Source organism: Mycteria americana, chromosome 12 (assembly GCF_035582795.1).
Source record: "Mycteria americana isolate JAX WOST 10 ecotype Jacksonville Zoo and Gardens chromosome 12, USCA_MyAme_1.0, whole genome shotgun sequence".
Lineage (NCBI taxonomy): Eukaryota > Metazoa > Chordata > Aves > Ciconiiformes > Ciconiidae > Mycteria > Mycteria americana.
Window position 1 is genome coordinate 6555256 of NC_134376.1, and position 19696 is coordinate 6574951.

Genomic DNA, 19696 nt, shown 5'->3' on the forward strand with positions numbered 1-19696 from the left:
TGGCTGAGAGGCACAGCAGGAGCCAGGGGAGAAGGACTTTGATTTCCTCACTTTAATTTCCAAGCAGGGTGGGCTTGGCGGGCAGCAGTGGAAGATGGGGAGCAGCAGCGGGTGGGAGCGTGTGGTGCCGCATCTCATGCCACAGACGGGTGGGATTCGCAGTTTAATCCCATCAGCCAAACATTTCACTCCATTTTTTACTCGACAGCCTCTGTCCCTTGCCGGCCAGTTCAGAGGCACGTTGGACGCCAGGATCCCAGCAGGTGAGTCAGTCTGCCCGAGCGCTCAGCTCCAGCGCGGCAGCTGGGAAGGGGCTGACAGTGCCGCTCTGCACTGGGCTCCTTCAGGTCTGGCAGGTGGGATCGGGCATCGCACCCAGGCGCTTCCCATCGGGTGCATTTGGAGTTTCAGACCTCTTCCCCCAAGTTCGGGCCCGGGTCTGCACTGACTCACAGCCCCTCAAACCCACTGTGGGCAAAAGCAGGGCTGGAATTTGCTCATGTCGGTCAGGTGAGCCCAGACCAGCCCCTGGATTTTGAAAAAAGCCGGGTAATTTCAGGATGTGGTTACCACCACGCAGGCTAAGATAAGAGTAATCAGAGCTTCGGGCCGTAAGCCGATTCCTTGCGAGTCTCAGGAAGGAATTAGCCCCATCTCCTCCGCCCTGTGCCGCCCGGCAGCGTTTGCCCACATGGGCACACACCTGGTGGGTGGCTGAGCCGTGGGGACACACGCGTCCCGACACTTGCCAGAGACAGGGTGACAAGGACGCTGTGCAGGCAGTGCAGAAGTCCCATAGGCAGAAGAAAGGGCAGGGGAAGCAGCAAAAATCTGCTCTGACCACAGTCTGCAGGGCAGGTATTGCCCTACCTCCTTGCACAGGCGCAGCGGTGCTGGGACCCCCGAGGTGCCATGCTGCTCTCCCTCCATCCCGGAGAGGTCCCCGCCCTGTTTCTCCCCCATTTTCAGCATCTGTTTGCAGCGGGGATTCCTCCACGTTGGCTGAGAAATGCATTACAGTCTCTTAATAGCTCATCCTGGCTGGAAGCTTTTCCTCGTATGTAAATACTATGTGTATAACAGTGGCCTCATTTCATGCTATGGAAGTGCATCAGATGCGGCTAAACATACTGAAGATGGCTTAAATGATCCAATTTTAACATTTGGTTATGTAGTCTGAAGATTTCATTAAGTTTTTAGGTTAGAAGGCACTGTAACTGTAGTCTGACCTCCTGGATAGTGAATTTTACCCAGGGATTTAAAGCAAGTCTGACCATTAAGCTCCATCCTTCTGACAGACAAAAATTATCCTGGTTCATAAGTAAGAGGGGCAGCTGCTGGAGGCAGATTGATCACAAATCACCTAATACCACAGACCAAAATGTTGACCAGCATCTCTGAAGGGCAGCAGGTCCTGGCTGATGATACTGCCACAAACTGGGTTATTTTGCTTTAGTTTGTCTGATTCGTGAAATGAAGGTAACAAACAGTTCTGAGGTCAAAGCTAGTATTCAAAAGCAATGCTGGTACCGCTGTTTTCACCCAGAAAAGTGCTGCTATTCAAAAGTCAACAGTATTAGAGAAAAGCAAAACTCCAGTGGTTGCCAGTGGTCGGCCAGATGGGTCAGTGAGGCGGTTTAGGGTGACAGGACCACCGAGGAGATGTGTGGCACCAGCAGCCCCAAGTCTCATCCCACGTCCCTGCCCTCCTGCCCCAGTGCTGGGGTGCCTGGGGGAGAGGGGCCGGGGAGGTGGGAAGGAGCCGCGTCTCCCTGCGGCCGGCATCTCATGCCACATGGCAGGTTACCAAGCAGCTCAGAGTGGGCAACGATTTCTTTTGCCAGTTTTCTAATTTATCTAATGAGCAAGAAAATAAATCAAGCTGACAGTCACCCAGGTGGTTTTGAGCCTCGGCTCCTCAGAGTCCCCTTGTTCTTCCAGCCCATTTTATAACAGGGTTATAACCCGAGGACACGGCAATAACTCCTGCTATAATCTTTTCTTTACTAACGTCACTTAGCAGATGGAGTCATTTAGAGGTGCTCACGTTTAAATGAGTGGCTTGCCCTGAAAGGGACAGAGCTGGGGCTGCTGGCAAGGTTTTCGGGATCGTTAGCCTAGAAAATGCTTAGCAGGGGAAGCAGTTGGCAGGCAGATTTCACGGACATGGCACCACTGTCCTCTGCCAGCTAAATTACAAGGCTGAAATCCTGGAGCTGGATGGGGCCAAACTGTTCACAGCAAACAATTTAATTGATGAATGAAGTGAATTTCCCAGGAGATGATTTTTAGTCATCTGCTCATTGCATGAAGCCTCTTGGAGAAGGGTCCGCGCAGTTGGGTGTCGCCTGCTACCTGCCCACATCAGGGACAGGCTGGCTGGGGCTCCCCATCCTGTGGACCTTCACCAGAGTCACCTGGGCACCTGCTCCCTGCATGAGCAATCCAGTGCTGCGAGCACAGCTACCTCCAGGCTCACCAATCCAAAGATGTTACTCTTCCCTACAAATGCGACTGCTCTTAAGCCTTCATGGCTAGACCAACGATGGGACCATGCAGAGGATCTCAGCATTGGCTGTTTGAAAGGGAGCCTACATGATGTGAAGAACAGCGCCAAACGAAACAGCAACACCTACTTTTCAGCTTCTGCAAGAAATTCAGTGGCAATCTCAGAGGACTCTCCTCTTTAGCTCCCTGACCCCCTGCACAATGCTGCACAGGCTACCTTCACAAGCTCCTTTCATTTGGTCTAATAAAGTAAATTAGCTCTCCAGCTCTTCCAAGGAGAATAGCCATGAAAATGTACATTGAGATGAATGCTTTCAATCCTTGAAAATACCTCTTGCTTGTGAAAAGGCTTCTGAGGAATGAATAGAAGGGACAATAATTACCAAAGAAGGGGGAAATATTGTTCATGCTGGCTGGGCAGCATTTGACCCAGCCCTTGCAGAGGTTGGGGAGAAGAAGGAAGAAGGAGGCAGGGAGCTGAGACATTAATGGCAATCATTGTTCTGCAGGGAGCAATATCTCACTGTGTCCACGGAGACCAATCCCAAATTATTCAGCCTAATAGTTCTCAATACAAACTCTTATTCTGCTCCTTTGTGGCAGGCATGAAGCTTTCCCTGCAAGTCCCATTTTACATCTTTGGTAACTCAGTGCTGGATGGTATAACACTCAATTCTGAAAACCCTGCAGGAGCCTTTGATGCAAGCATCTTTGAGACGCAGGGCTTATCAGCTCAAATAACACAACTGTCTTTTATCCTTTGTGTCCCAAGCTTGCTGTTTTGGCACTTATATTTGTAATTCATTGCCTGGCTCTGGGTCTGGATCCATCAGGACAGGCAACGCTGTCTATCTGTCTACATTGCTGAGATATTTGTGTCTGCCCAGAGGGACCTGAGCACCTAAGCTCTGCTTTTCTTCAATGAAGCTTAGGCTCCTAATTGGTTAAAAGTCACTTTGGAAAGGGGGTCTTAAGAGCTGTAGAGTTGTAGGTGCTTACAAAATTACTACCCCCAGGCCAGGCTGTCCATCTTTCCCTCCTTCTTGTCAGGGACTATATCCCATCTGGCCTTCAGAGATGCCCGTGCACCTCCAGCACCGCTGTTCCTCCCTTCCAGACCAGCTCCAGCCCGTGGACCTGCACGCCTTTCACCAGCACTACGTTTTCTTCAAAAAAGGAGAAATGAGGTAGAAGAAGAAAAGGTGAAAACATGATAATAGCTGTGGGAAAAGGCTACTGCTATAGACTTGACAATGCTGGAAATGGAGGCTCGGAGAAAAGTTTTTCTCTGAAAATTACTCTTTTCAGGCTCAACAGCACACTGAAGAGAAGTTTAAGCACACTTTCTAACACCTTTTGTACTCAAATTCCAAATTCACCTGTCTACCCAAGCAATAACAGAAATAATCTTTTTATCCAGCTGCACAGTTTGCTATAGAAATTTGTTTCCATTAAACTATTCCCTTTTGTCCTCTTAAAAAGCATATTTTAAATAATAACAGTGTAAAAAAAAATTATACACTACCCAAAAAACTCAGCCCTGTCGACTGTGCACTTTTATACAAAAGTTATCTTGTTCTTTCGATGGATTGATGAAAACCCTTTTCATAATGTCAAGGTGGAGATGAGAAACAGGGAGAAAATGTCTGAGTGCCCAGCACAGCTAGTCATTTCAACAGGACACACATGGCAAACTCTGGTCTTAGAAAACTAAATTACAGCACCAACATGAACCTGATATTCTCTTTCTGCTTTGTAAAACACAATTTTGTAGAAGTTAGGATGGAGGCACACATTGCACTTCTCATCTGGGAAAAAAAGTACATTTTTTCCATATTCCTTAAATCTTAACAGGAGAATGTGAATTCAGTCTTAAAAAAATAAAAATAAAAATTATACCTATGATGACTTTCACTGCTACCTCACTTTCAGGAGTGCAGGAGTCGCAGCTCAGCCATTCAGGGTTTCCCTGGGAAGGTCCACGCTTAGCCAGCGCTCAGAGAAGAAGCCCATTGAGATCACCCCAGGAACAACAATGTGAGAAACACAACCCTAGGTCATTATCCATGTCCGCACCAGCCTCTCCCCTCTTGGAAATGAATGCCATGAGACTCCCCTTTGTGCTCCACACCTGGGGAGGATTCCCAGGTACTTGAACCCTCCCCAGAGAGACTTGCTCCATCCACGCGATCCCCGTTGGCTCTCTCCCATGGCCAGCTGTCTCACACCAGCTACTTCTCTCACTCCAGAGATGCAATTGGAAAGGTCACCCCTTACCTTTGCACCTGTGTGTCGCTGCTGGTTCCTGCCACAGTCATGAACGTCTCCTAGTTGTTGTCTGCAGGGGCTGGGATGCACGCTGGACACAGCATTCGGGATCCCGCAGGATGGTCACCAGGCCCAGTACTTGAACTGCAAGGAAGACAAAGAAAACGTAAGAGGGAGTTTCATCAGGAGGTATAAAAGATTGATTGACGGCTTGATTAACACGAAGCCATCCTAGGGACAGCACAGCTACTCAAGTCATGGATCAGACACAGAGACGCAGGGACCAGATGTGAACGGGAAGAGGACCAAGGAGAGGTCCAAATGAGATCAGCTGCTCAACATAGTAACTAAAAGGGAAAAGAAATCCACCCGCCAGAGGAGGAGGGACTGTAAGAAGTGCTGGAAGGGGAGCTGGGACTGAAGTAAGAAGAATGGGACGAATGCCAGACGGGGACTGAAAGAGATGCAGGGAAGATGGATAGCTCTGGGCATGCACAGGGCAGATGGTACAAGACAGACATCAATACAGAGCTCCTGGAGGAGAGAGGAGCCACTGCCACCACCAGCCACCCCGCATGGACAGATTTTAATAAGCTTAATAATCATCCTTACACCTGGGGATTGGTCACATAAATGTGTTTTTAAATCTTAAGTGTGATTTTATTGTCCTCATTGGTCACTTCCAACCCCCTCTTCTGCTTTTCTTTTAGTTCTGGATGCCTGGCTGGCCAGGACTCTCCATGCTTACCACTGCTGTCAAGCTCCTGCTCACCTGTGATGCGAGACAACCAGTATAGCAAGAAGAAGTGACACTGATCGTAACAGTACTCATCTTTGTGATACTCAATATCTTGTTTTATTATCATCAACATAATAACAATAATAGCAATATTAGTGACAACCGTTTTATTATTCCTCCTGTTAGTAATATTCAGACATGACCTAAGAGGTATTTCAGAAAAACAACACAAATCCAATGCAAGATCCAGGAGAACAGGGCAGTTAATTAAACGTCAGAGTGATGGACAGAGCTGGGACAAGCCTGGAACAATATGAGAGAGCTGGACAACCTCTGACAAGCGCAGGGAGATGGATGGATCTGGGACACATCCCAGACCTCTCCCCCGGCAGAGACAGAACCCTCCTACCTACACACATCTTTAAACACAACATTGCTCCCTGCTCTGTCGCTGTTTCGTTGACTTATGCAGGTGAGGAAAATTTTCTGGAGAAAGCTGCCTTCCAAGCCATGTCACCGATCACGCTCTGATCTGGTGACATTTTATCACCTCCAAATGGTGCAAAGAAAATAAAGAGCCCCATTGAAAAGGACAGCGTCTTAAACGTGGGTTTTAACCAGCAAATGTGTGAACTCACAGCAGGTAGGATTTTTTTCGCAAAAGATTTCTTCTCCTTTTTCCAAACTAGACATTCACAAGAGAGGCAGGCAGAGGACAGTGAACGGGGAGAGAGAATAGTAGCCGGAGGGCATTGCAAAACTCCAAGAATAAATACTGCAGAACGAAAGCAAGCCTGTGACAGATACCAGGCAATCTGTAAGTCATCAGGAGAGTGGAAAGCATAATAGACTAATCAATCAGGTAGACAAGGGTAGGAAGTGTCACAGGGAGGCAATAGGTAGTTGGAGGTCAGTTATGAAATATAATCTCTAAATTGGAAGGAGAAGGACAGCAGCGCGAGAACAATGACAGGTATTTGAATGTAGATAGGTGAATGTTGGATTGGTGATTTCCAGGAGAGTGAATGTCGGATGAGAATATTATGGGAGTAAGAAAAAATAACCTGGTATTTTAGAGATGGACACATATTCTGTAAAGTGAAAGGCTGAACTGGCGAGACTTTAAAGTGTAGCTCCATTTCAGAAAAAGCTGTTGAAAGACAGACGGTGGGGCTCCCTGTTGCTTGTTCCTCTGGGTTTCCAGACAAAGTTTGTCAGGTCAGAAGCAAAAAAAGTGATGCTTTTCCTAAGTGTACGTCCTGCAAATACCAGCTGGGATCTGAAAACCAAGCCAGATCCTTTCTAGCTTGTGCTTTCTCATCAGCGATCCTGGCATGAGTAATCTCTAATCTAGTTAGCTAAGATGCAGGGAAGTTGCACGCTGCCATGCATGAGAAGATGGGGATTCTGCAAGTGAATTTAATTATTTCTTCTACAGAGAAAGTGGGGGTCAATAAACCACAACTCACTCTCTGTTAGCTATCTGGGCTGCACAGTGACAAGAAGAATGCAGGCAGCATCATTTACTTCTCTTGTTAAGCTAAGCAGGTAGAGTACCATTACACCCAAGGAAAAGCTTGACTTAATGTGAAGTCATTTCTACCAACACTTTTCTGACCTTAACTACATCCTACAAAGGTGTCACACAGTCCTTCTAACAACAGCTAGACTCAAGCAATTAGAGCTGAATGAACAATTCGTAATGAATAATCTGTTTGGCAAACTTCACCTCATTTTATGCTCACGAAATGTTCACACGCAGATTGCGAAGCTCTCACATTTCTTTGTTAATGGAAATAACTTGCCATTTTTTCCCCTAAGCAAATAGCACCATAACAGTTCATTGAAAACAATCTATATTCAAAACGTAGGCTGTGCTGATGGGTTATGCTGGCCACGTGGTGCTGTTTCAGTTCCCCCATTGGGTGAGCGGCTCCAACAACTGGAAATCAGGACTGCTACCTCTCTCATTTGAAATTCCCTTTTGCCAAACCTGCCAGCATTAGAGCACGTTCACTGGACCAAATATCAGCCATGGATATGGGTAACGTGGGAACACAGCCAGCTGTGGTCCCTCTACAGCTGATGGAGAGGGCCAGGTATCTTCAGAGGCCACTGGAGAGGTGGACACCAAGGACATGCTGGAGAACCTGGAGACCTTAAGATGAAGAGCTTGGCTCCCTTAAACTGCGTGCTTAACTCTCTATGCCCAGCTCTGGCCAGGGCTGGGCCAGATCCTACAGAGAAAGGGGCACCGGTTTGCAGCCCAGGAGGTGGCACATTGCTTGTGTGAGGCTGGACCAAGGGCTGGTGGCCAACCCGCCTGGTTGCTAATGAAGCCAAGAACAATGTGTGCTCTAACGGACTGAGACACGCAGGGAGATAAGAGAGCGCCCGGCAATAAATCAGGCTTTCAAAGCAGAGCATATTAGGAGATCAATGGGACAGATATTAGACCAAAGGAGCAAGCACCGGAGAGACAGGAGCAATTCTGTTCCTCCTCCTTCCCCCTGTTGCTAAGGAATTTTTTTTTTCCGATTTAATAACATCCTCATTGTTTTTAAATGAGCAGCAAAGCCAGTGGGTTCCACGTGGCATTAGCAATGTGTTTGTGAAAGGGAAAGCGACTGGCTCCTAGCAGGATTTGATAAAAGCCTCTCCAAGCTCCGAGTGATTTACAGCTCGGGAAAACAAACACGGACCAATACAAATGCAGAGAGAGGCACAGACAGCACCAACATCCAGGTACACTCAATTACCAATTCATCAGCCCAAGTGAACTTGAAGGGCTTTTCAAACTCTACACGGCTCTAAATTAAAGGAAATCTTTAGATGGATAGCATTCTGCAATAGGGGGAGAAGACGACTAATTTGTTGATCTTCAGCTCGGGAGCCCTCACCTTTTGCGGGCGAAGGGGGCAGGTGGCAGCTCCCACTCCCCACGTGAGACCGGGGAAAGGACCAGACGTCAGGATACCTTTCGCGTGCTGCTGCAAAGCTGCCGGCACACACTTCTCCCTCCCTCCCTCCTCACCATGCCATGCCCTAGTCCCCAGACAGCCTTTTTTTCCTGTCTCTACTAGAAACTCTGCTTTCACCTGCCCTGGAGGTATTTATGGCAAAGCTGTGAAAATAACCGATTTTTTGGATCATTGGCTGAACTATAAAAAAAAGGAGGAAAAAAAATCACTGCACAGCGACCCCAAATTGGAATTGCCCAGGCTCTCCACGGCAAAATATATATAGAAGAAAAAATATATATCTATGGTCAACCAATTGTTTAATTCAATCTGAAACTAACTCATGGGGAATGTCATTTTTCCCTCCATCCCCTGCCTAGAAACCCATTTTTTCGCAAGAAGAGATGATTTACAGCTTCCCAGCTCCACACTCCAGCGGCACCGGCACCGGCGTGGTGTTTGATAACTTCCCCCATTGCATGAAGCTCCTCAGCGGTGGGGGACAAGGCCCTTCAGTGCTATTGTGATAAAAACTCGAAGGCAGCTGGGGGTAGCGACAGCATCGCAGGAACAGAGGGAGTCCGGCCGCCGAGAAACTGCAGGAAACTCTTTGTTAATTGTTCATGCGGAAACTGTTTTCATTTCGGTGTCTAATTGATATCTTGGGGAAACGGCATCTTTGGAAAAGACAGCGCGTCGTCCCCAGACTCTGCCTGTGCGTGCTCAGGCGAGGTGCCCCATGCTGCCTGCGCTGATGGAGCGACTTGCTGCCCCCAAAGCTGCGGTGCTGTCCTCGTCCCCCCACCCCATGTCCTCATCCTGCCGTTTTGGAGAGCTGAACCAGGGCAAGAGCCCCGGGGCAGCTAGAAGGGCAGGTGCTGAGCTCAGCTGCCTCTCAAACCTTTGCCAGAGAGGAGACTTTGGAGAGTTTTGCACCGAGATGCCCGTTCATCAGCCAGGCGAGCTGTATCAGCCTCCGGTCTCCACTGGGGGGTAGGGACTGCATCCCTATGGGAGCTGCCAGCACCATCCCTCCTCCTGCCAGAAGGAGCATTGAGCCCTTAATTTCCCACTGGATATCAACCCTCCTCCCTCCTCTTTCCTTAGGCCTCCTCCAAAGACAGCAGCCATCGCTCACACACGCAGCTCCAAGGCTGGCTCTGAACTATTTAAAAGCACAGCAGGTATTTTAATTATTCACGTCAAGCATGCCTTGCTTGCTAACAACTCTCTGAAGCTGTCATAGCCAGCGCAGGGTGGAGAAAAGCCCTGCCAGGCAGCTTCCCATGGCCCGGCCTCGGGGCAAAGCTCGGGTCTGCAAAACAGCCATGATCAGGTGTTGTCACCGAGGGCAGAGGTAGCACGGGACACTTGGGCGAGGAGCCCCTGGCAGATCTGCCCAGTCCCATGCACGCTTGCTTACCCACCCAACCCACCATCCAACCGCCTGCCCAGCCTGCCCTGCGGTCACCGTTACGGCACCTCGCACGCTCCAGGCCCGGAGTATCTGCTGAATGTTTTGCTGTTGCCGGGAGCTGCTGTGCCCCATGCTGATAGATTAGCTCTCGTAGTATTTTAAGGGCGCTGGAATTACCAAGATGCAAGGAAATAGAGGGGTACTTATACAGCACAGCTGGGCAGCTTCAGATGAAGACAATAGTGGGGATGGCATGATTCCTTGCTGCTTTGAGCTGCTCCCAGGGTTATATGCGAAGAGCTGCTTTGGAAATCAAGCCCTTGCTACCCTGCAGCAATGTCTCTACTTCCTTCTTCCTTCCCAGTACCATAAAAAATATTTGCTGCAATAGCATCCGCTCTTCTGACCCACATTCTTCCCTGGGGCCTGGCACTGGGGGCTCAAGGCAGAACAAGCTCATCTTTTGCAAGGGGAAATAGGTGCAGAAAGGACGGTGTCCCACCGACATGGCTGGAAGAAAGACAGCTCATGTTAGAGTGAGCCAGGCTTGCGCCAGGCTCGCAGAGGCTGTCCTCGGCTCTGGAGTGCAGGTGTGGGGCAGAGACGAGCATCCCACCTGCAGAAGGATCGAGGCTGTGGGCTCCTTCATTCTGACCCAACTGAGTCTCAAATAAATGTGAACTTTCTTTCTGGACCTCAGGATTTCTATCTGAGGTTGTTCCTTTCCCTTGGAGGTTGTTCATGGTTATTTCTCTCATTTCTGATAATTATTAAGTGGCTCCTCTTTCCTGTCTTTGCTCACCATTGCCTCAGTGTAAATTTGGAGGATTTCCAAGAATATTCAGGATCTGTTTTCCCCCACCTCTATGCAAGCAAGAGCCTCATCATGGGTAACCCTGAGCTTCAGGGCTCTTCTCTAGCAGTAACACCCTGTGGGCAAAGCCTGTGAGCAGAGACATCCCCTGGTCATAGAGCTGGGGTCTTCAAGCCTCCTGGACCATCAGAGCCAGCCCCTCTCTTTTTAACCTATGTGTTTTTTAATGCTAATTTCCACCACATGCCCAATTCGAAGCTCTAATAATGAACAACTGCTTTCTTCCTTTCCTTCTGATTTCATATTCATGAGTCAGGGTTTCCTGGCACTAAGCGTAAATGCTAAACGGAAATCGCTGCACAGTGACATGTCTGTGTAGCTTCACTGTCCATTTATTTGCCTTTTCAAAGAGCTGCTGTGTTAAGCAAACATCTCTGCCTGGATCCTATCTGGAGGAGTTTGTCTGGTACGGCATGGTGCCTGCCGGGGTGGGGGAAGCGACTCTGTGTGATGGTGTCTCATAGCTCTGTTTTTGCTTCAGGGTATTTCTTGTACAATAGTTTGAGCTCGGTGAATACCTCAACCTTTTCTTGAATATTTGCTTGAATCTTGGCAGGCTGTGTTCAGAGCAGACACAGCAAGGACTGAAGCAGGGGACTCCCAGAGAGAAACACATCCATTGCTTCAGCTCGGACTCCACGGAGGGCTCCCGCAGACAGCAGTGGGCAGATGTCTTGGCAGGGGAGGCAAAGAGACACCTGTAACATCACTGGGCAAATTATTTTTTCTGGCAACTAGAAAATTCACATACACACACAAAAAAAAAAACATTTCGGGATTCATCCAAACTTACTGCCCTCTCCCAAAAAAGAGGGACAAAGGGCATCTTGAATAAGGGAATGTTTTCTGTTAACCATAACAGTCAAAATGTTTCAGTATTTTCCTTGAAGACTAAGCTTCCATGTTCAATTGAATTTTTTAAAAAGACAAGGGCAAAAAATAATCAAAAAGCAAAAATCAAGGGAATTAAATCTTCATGTATTTCAAGGTGAACCAAGATGTTCTTCTCTGCAGAGCCACCAAAGGTGAGTAGTCTCTCCTCATGCTAACTTGGCTGGGACATAAGCTTTAGACACACAAACTGGCACCCTGAAGTCCCCCCTCCAACAGTCCGCCCTGCCCACAGAGCAATATGTCTGCCCACCTCTGCTGGTGAACCATGTTGTCCCATTGGAGACATCATCATGCTCACCTATCTGCTCTGCAACCAAACAGGAACAGATATCACCACCCTGGGAGCAAGGAAAACCACCTGGAACTGGGGTTGGGCTGTGCTTGCCTCCACTCACTGTTCTCTTCATGGAAACACCAGATGAAGGTGGCTTTGCTCTAAGACATGGGCTGGAAAGGGGAGCAGCTGATGTTCAAGTGCCCCGGGCTGCTCTGCTGGTTTTGCTCCTGCAATGGTCATCTCCACGGGGCAAGGTGGGCAGTGAGGAACTGCAACAGCGGATACAGCAGCTCTTTGTTTGTCCAATGTGAGAGGCTTTACCTCCTCCCAGCTGCCTCCACTGCAGCCTCCTTCTCCCGGGCTGCACTGCGTCATGGTTTAACCCCAGCCAGCAGCTAAGCCCCACCCAGCCGCTCGCTCATGCACCCTGCAGTGGGATGGGCGAGAGAATCAGAAGAGTAAAAGCAAGAAAACTCGTGGGTTGAGATAAAGACAGTTTAATAGGGAAAGCAAAAGCCATGCACGCAAGCAAAGCAAAGCAAGGAATTAATTCACTGCTTCCCATGAGCAGGCAGGTGTTCAGCCATCTCCAGGAAAGCAGGGCTCCATCACGCCTAACAGTGACTTGGGAAGACAAACGCCATCACTGCGAATGTCCCCCCTTCCTTCTTCCCCCAGCTTTATATGCTGAGCACGACACCATATGGTGTGGGATGTCCCTTTGGTCAGTTGGGGTCAGCTGTCCCAGCCGTGTCCCGTCCCAACTTCTTGTGCACCCCCAGCCTCCTCGCTGGTGGGGTGGGGTGAGGAGCAGCAAAGGCCTTGACTTTGTGTAAGCACTGCTCAGCAGGAACTAAAACATCCCTGTGTTATCAACACTGTTCCCAGCACAAATCCAAAACATAGCCTCATACTAGCTACTATGGAAAAAATTAACTCTATCCCAGTCAAAACCAGCACACACTGCAACTCCTTCCGGTCTGGTTACTCTGTTGCCTTCTCCCTTTCCTTCTGTAGTCATGCATTGCCTTTCCCTGTCTGCCTTTCCCCAAACGCTTTAACAAATGAGCTCATAGGAAGGCAAAAGTGAAGATGAGAGATGAATTTCAGACCATGAGAAATGAACTCACAAATGTGTCTGCAACCAACCAGCTGAAGACCTCTGCTCCTGCTCAGGGACGACTTGCTGTGTGGCACGTGCTCAATCAAAGTAACCAATGGGGACCACATTTTGAATATTATCTACATGGAACAAACTCCTTGTGAGGAAATTATGCAGCAATATTTAATGGTGGCAATGATTCAGCAAGTAATAGAAATAAATATTCCTCAAACCATCATCAACTTCTCATGGATAACTCCCAGATGGGACTGAGGGTAAAAACCCTTTCATTAAAAAGCTATTCAGTTATGCTAAAACTGCCATATGTGTCTCACTGAGACAGAAGAAGTCTGATTGTCAAAAGTGACTTCAGTTTGAAAGCTGCAGGGAAATCAGAAAGCTACTTCACATTTGAACAGGGGGTTTGAAATCTGTCTTTAGGGACCTGAAAGCATAGCTAGATCTCACACAGCTGAAGGTGTCTTACAGCTGGATGTCTAGGTTAAGGTAATTGTCTAGACTTCTTTTATCATCAGTGAACAGAGAGATGCACACCAACCCCCAGAGAGTGATTCATTCTTCCTGTCTTAGACATCTATTTTTGGATGGGATGAATTACATTCTGGAGGTGTTGAACTTTCTCCACCGACTATGGAGGAGTCTAGATGATGAACTTAGCCTAGACACTTAACTTTTATACTGCTAAAATAGGCAGTGCTCGACTGGTGAGAGCAACCCAAGTTGTGGCAATACAGTGTCATAGCAATGGTAGGTTGGGAACACTTGGCCAACGCCTACAGTGAACAGACACAAGAGAAGCAGTGGTCTCCACAGGCAGGAGATGGATGAGGACAAATCCTCTCATCTCACCATAGGCACACACTGTGGTGATCTCAATATTTAACTGAGACCTGAGGACACTCTGCTGCCTGATCATCCCATCTAATTCATTTATGTCATGCAAAAGGTACAGATTACATGCAATTCCTTCCAAAGTGTGGCCTGAAAGTCGTAATTTTGCAGTCCTGGGAGGAAAGCAGGGACTGGTCTCTCAGCTGAGTGTAGTCTTTCAAAAAGATCAAGCCTTTTACTGAGTTTGGGCTTTCCTGAGATTAGCAATCCCAAACATCCAAAATTCAACAATTTAGTCCTGAAAAATCAGTTCTATTCTTGTACCCATCTTCTCAGTTTTGAGCAGCTATGTCTTGCAATGTTAAGAGTTTGCTTACAACCTTGAGAGCTATTTTGTATACAAAAGGCTCCACGTCTCAGTTTTGCCGTAGTCTGGAGTCATGCTAATGACCCACGCTGCAAAAATAATCCCACTGTCTGCTAGAGGGCTTCTTGCTATGAGTCTTCCAGAAGCCAATGAGGTTATTATTGCCATGACTTCACTTTTCAGTCTTCTCAGAAAAGCAAGATCTATACACCTCTTAGAGCCATCACACCCAAGCCTCTCCAGCTTCCACTCCTGCAATACAACATGGGCCAGGTTATCTGCGCAAAGCCCAGGACTGGAGATCCAGGAACTCTACAGGAAAACCAGACATGGCAACTTCAAAGATCAAGATGAGAAAATCAAATAGAAATAGAGAAATAAATGGAAGACGTTACCAGAGGAAGGCCAGACTGCCATCCATAAATAGCTTTCTAAAGGAAATGTTTGCAACCGGTTCTGAGCAGGGCAGTTAAATTACAAAAAGCATGTCAGGACCCTTCTCCAAAGCCAACAAACATGCAGGAAGAGTGGGAATAAAATTAATGAGGCTAAAGACAAAGATGGAGGACTTTTAACTACCCAGGGTTGTGGGCTTTAATTCACAAGGAGAAAGTTTTGTGCTCTTTCCTGGGGTGTACTACTGCCAGAAGCAGAATGCAGCTGACGACAACAAGCTGATGGCTGGAAGCCAAGGGGTTCCTTAGGGGCCAGGGAAATGCCTTGGAGACTTCAGTTCTCTATACCAATTGCCTTACACCAGTGTTTTTTCCTGACTCGTCTGGAAAATCAAGATGGATCATACTTATTTCAGGGGATGTTCACAGGGCTCATGGGAATGTGTTCAAGAGACGGTTGAGCAAGACCTTCAGTTCACAGTGTGATACCAAAAGTAATGTAGACATGTCATCTGTTCATCTATCTGTCTATCTAGGCACATACACAAATGCACAACACACGCACTTCTTGGAGCCTAGTGATATAGACTCCTGTGAATTGAACAGATTTACTTAGTGGAATGACAATCCAGCAGGACGGATACAGCTCTAATGGCTTGGTTTCTCCTTTCCTGCCTGCTTCAGCCATTGAGTGACCTGGGACAAGTTTCTACAGCTATGCCTGAATTTTCCTGTATTTAAAAACAGGATAATGTGACTGTGAGTGTTGGAGATCTCTTAAGGAAAGACACCACATGAGAGATTTTTCTATTTTAAATCCTGAAAAGTGCTAGCCAAATGCTAGTTCTTAAATACAGCTGGTGAATATATAAGGAAAATTGATTTCTGCAGAAGACTACATCATTTAACTGAAAAGTCAATAACTATCTTCCATACTAGCGTTTAAATATTTGACCGAAAACATTCAGATAACGGTATATTTTTGGTTCAGATTGTTCACTGGAAAACAGGGAAAACACAGCATTAGACTCAGTATTAAATACTATGTTGACAGAGAACACAAATGTCAGTATGACCATCTTAGAAAAGATATTTTAGAATATGTAAAATTAAATGACTCAGGATTACTCATGATGATATCTTACAAGAAGCAGCAAAAGCTCTTATTTCAGGAAAGTTCTTGGAGTTGCTAACAATATAAAGAAAATATAGTTATAAAAAAACTGCCTCCCTTGATAAAGAAATACAAAGACTTCAGGCTCCAAAGATGAACACTGTAAACCAAAAGCAAGACAGAATACTAAAAAGTCTAACAGAAATCTCAGTACATAATCAAGGGAAAAGGCAAAATCACAAATAAAAATGGCCAAAAGAGACTTCCATGAAAGGGGCAGTAAGATAAAAGAATTTGTCTTTCCTTCTTACAAGGGAGTTTATATATATGTACAAAAATATGGAAATTTTTCAGAACAAACGCAAAATTATTTTAATAAGAAGATGTAGCTCAGTCAGGGAAAAGACAAAAACCAAAAAGCCCAACACTGCAGTATCCTACCAATGGTCAAAGGCTAAAAAACACTTAATTCCTGGCGAAGGCTGTGACCAGTTGGCTCTACAGTCAGGCAGTCTTGGTGAGACATTAGGTCACTCTCCCATCAGAAAGTTGCATTTCAGCAAAACTGAAATTTCTCCTGACATGAATTAGTTCTGGTAAAATCGCACTTTAAAAAATTAGAAATGTTTTGATAAATCAAACATTTCATTTCAAGACTTCAGGAGAATTTTTCATTTCTATTTTTATCACATAAGAAAATATTCAAACATTCATATCTAAATGATATTAAAACTAACCTGAAATATATTTTAATATTAACTTAATATTCTATTCAGAATGCAAACAAACGTCAAAATCTTATAATTTCCTGCAAGATACAAATTCTTCTATCACCTCATTGCCAAATTTTCAGGCTTTCCAGGTATCTATTCCAGAACTTGTATCGAAACCTAAGGAAAAGGCAGACTCTTGAAAGCCGTGAGGTATGTTGTCGTTCTAATGTGAAACAAAGGGAAATCTACAAGCAAACCTGTCTTCAGCCCAGAAAATCAGACCAAAATATGAGCATCAGGATTGTAGTCTGTTAAAGACCCTCAGTGCACAGTGAACTGCATTCACCCAACCTAAGTGAAGAAACAGGAATTTAAAAATCATTTTGAGTACAGAAAAGGCATCTGACTGTGTAGAGTGGCCATTCCTTGTGAACCTTCCCTTTTTTGTCTCCGTTTGGTTTATATTTAGAAATGCTATAAATATCTTCTATTTAATCAAATGAAATAATGTTTTGATAGATGATTCACTCATTTAATCTCCCCAAAAGAAAGGCTGCAGATAAGACTGTTTTCACTGCATCTGTTCATCTGGCAGAAAAAAATAATTTCAGTGGAAATGTTGCAAAACCCAACCCTTTCTACCCAGATGCTATATTTCCATATTTCTGATGCCATCCTGCCTGCAACCATTTCTTTAGATTTACATGAATTAACTAGTGTAGGACAGATACCAGACTACAAAGTAAGTATTCAAAAAGGTAACGATTGTTTTTCATGACGACTTTGGAAGCTCAAAACAAAAGCTGTAATCTCTTGTCCATATACAAAAATAAACATTATGGGGTGGGTTTAATACACCTAAAAGTTTCATCCCATAAGGTGCTTTTATATAAGTTTCAGAACGAAACTGCAATCTAGAGCAAAGTATGCAGGTTCCAACTAGGTACATAATGCAACATTTGTATGAACTCATTTCTTCCTGATTTCTGCTCATTCTGTGGGTTATTTCTGCAACTATCCGAGATCTCTTTGGCACTTAGAAAAAAGTACAGCCATAACTTTACAGGCTTTTTTTAATAATAAAACCTATTGCGTCAAGCATAGTTCTTCACAACTGTTTTTAGAGCAAACTAGTATTAAGCTTCAAGTAAAAGTACTGACCAGAAGAACAATAGATATCTGGGGTGCAAGTTAGGAATAATTTGTATTGAATCCAAACTGGAGACTCTTTCAACCTCTGTAGGTCTTTTCACAACCAAGTTTAAGGAATCGACCATCAAGAAAAATCTATAGTGTAAGGTAACACCATAACATAACGCTTCATTCTGTGCTGACCTACACCAAATTGCATTAACTGTACTGATACAAAGTTTGTACAAGGTATAGAGCAAGGGAAAATTAACCCTTTTGATCTCAGGGAATGGGCAAAAGATACACCATAATACAATTTCCCACAATTATGATCCTCCTGTTTTCTCCTACAGCACTTGTTTATTAGGAAAACGGCCTAGAAGATTAGGCAAAGTAATTAGGATTTGTATTGTAATAACGATTATACGGTGTAGTCAAGGAGTAGGATTTTACCTATGATCTACTGAGCTGAAAAGACAGGTGCTAACTCTGCAGAAGTTTGATGGTAAATTTACAGTCTTCTGGAGCATAGTGGCAGGCAGGAGAGCAAAAGAAAAAAATATTTGTCACTGTTTTTAGCATAACTGTTTTACAGCATTGAGTTCTAACTGCTGTCCAGACTTTTATAGACTTCACTTTAAGGAACAGATAATAAAAGACAAAAATCAGAAAAACAATTAAAATGAGTTACAGTGAGAGGGTCCTTTTTGCCTATACCCCTTACCATGCAACTATGCCACAACAAAATCATATTGTACTAAAACAGATGAACAGGAGAATTCTGCTGTCATCAGACAAAAACTATAGGTAAAATCCTCGCAAGGTCTGAACTAAAAAATAAGCCATCAAGATAAAAGCAATTGCTTTTCAAATGGACAGGCAAAAATGGATTGATATAACATGATCAAGTAGCTATTGCATGTAATTTGATGGCAAGTCTGTATAAAACTTAATATAGCGTCTATTGTGCCTCTTCCAGATTATGGTGTTGATGTTACTGGCTCATGAGTAGTGCTGGAGAAACTGCAGTGGGAAAAGGAGCTTCCAACATGTAATTTGGTTTTGTCCTAAAATACAGACATATTGTCAGGAAATAGTAACTGTTACCAAAAATACTGCTGGAATGAAAAATACTGTGTTCTTTCCACGGGAAATAATCTTAGGAGAAGAAGATACCAAAATAGCTGACGCTAAAACACAAAGTCCCTGTAAGGAGAACATGCCCTGATTCAGCAAAACAGGTAAATACGTGCTTTGTTAAGGGAGTTCTGCCCAGTTGAAATCACTCGTGTGTTACAATTTTAAGGATGTTTATGCTCCCCGAAGCCAGTTGGATGCATAGTGCTCTGCTAAATTGGGTGGCAGTAGGGATCCTTCACCTTCCCATGGCAGTTTGGAAGCTGTGGAACCAAGTATGGGGAAAACGGAGACCTGAGAACGTAATTCACCTGAAAACAAGCTGAAGAGCTGTAAAACTGCAGTGCCTTTTTCGTGCACAACATTCAGCAAGAGAGGAGTGGAGGAATGGATCATTTAAGATGGGATTGAAGAGACTTGTAGTCTGCTAGTTTGCAGAGTTGATGACCCACGGGATGCTTTGGGTCTTTGCCTTGTCCTGGTACCTGCAGAGGGGACCAGTCCCTCTCTGGCCCCTCGCAGACATAGAAAACCAAGTGTAGGGTCAGAATTTAAGGAATCAATTCCACTCCAACCCATGAGCATGTGTAGCCTCGACACAGTTTGAAGGTCCCAAGCTTTGTGTTGTTCAAATCTAAACTTCCACCAACGGCCTTCATGAGAAGATCATAGATGGAGGCCAGCGTGTGGTGCGCAGCAACTCTTTCATGCCTCGAGACACCAGTTTGTGACCCTTCCTCACACAAAAGGAGAACTGATCCCACTGTGAGTCTTAGATCCAAGAACAGATCGTTAAATATTTACTTCAGAATCTAGATTTTCATTTTCGGCTGTTTGATCTTTTCTTTTTTTCTTCTTTACTCATTCTTGAGTATTTAGTCCCATCCCACAGCTCCTGAGTAGATGTGTTAAAAATAAAATAACAACTAGGGGTGGGATTTTCCAAAG

The 19696-nt window shown here is 45.4% G+C and overlaps 1 protein-coding gene across 4 annotated transcripts in view; it reads right to left on the reverse strand.

The window, feature by feature from the left end:
- The window catches only part of ELFN1 (extracellular leucine rich repeat and fibronectin type III domain containing 1), a 106476-nt gene that overhangs the window by 45142 nt on the left and 41638 nt on the right, over window positions 1–19696 (reverse strand). For all 4 annotated transcript variants that reach the window (XM_075515026.1, XM_075515028.1, XM_075515030.1 and 1 more), the window contains exon 3: window positions 4786–4920. The gene's annotated coding sequence lies outside the window, so the exon portion shown is untranslated. The remainder of the gene's footprint in view (window positions 1–4785; window positions 4921–19696) is intronic.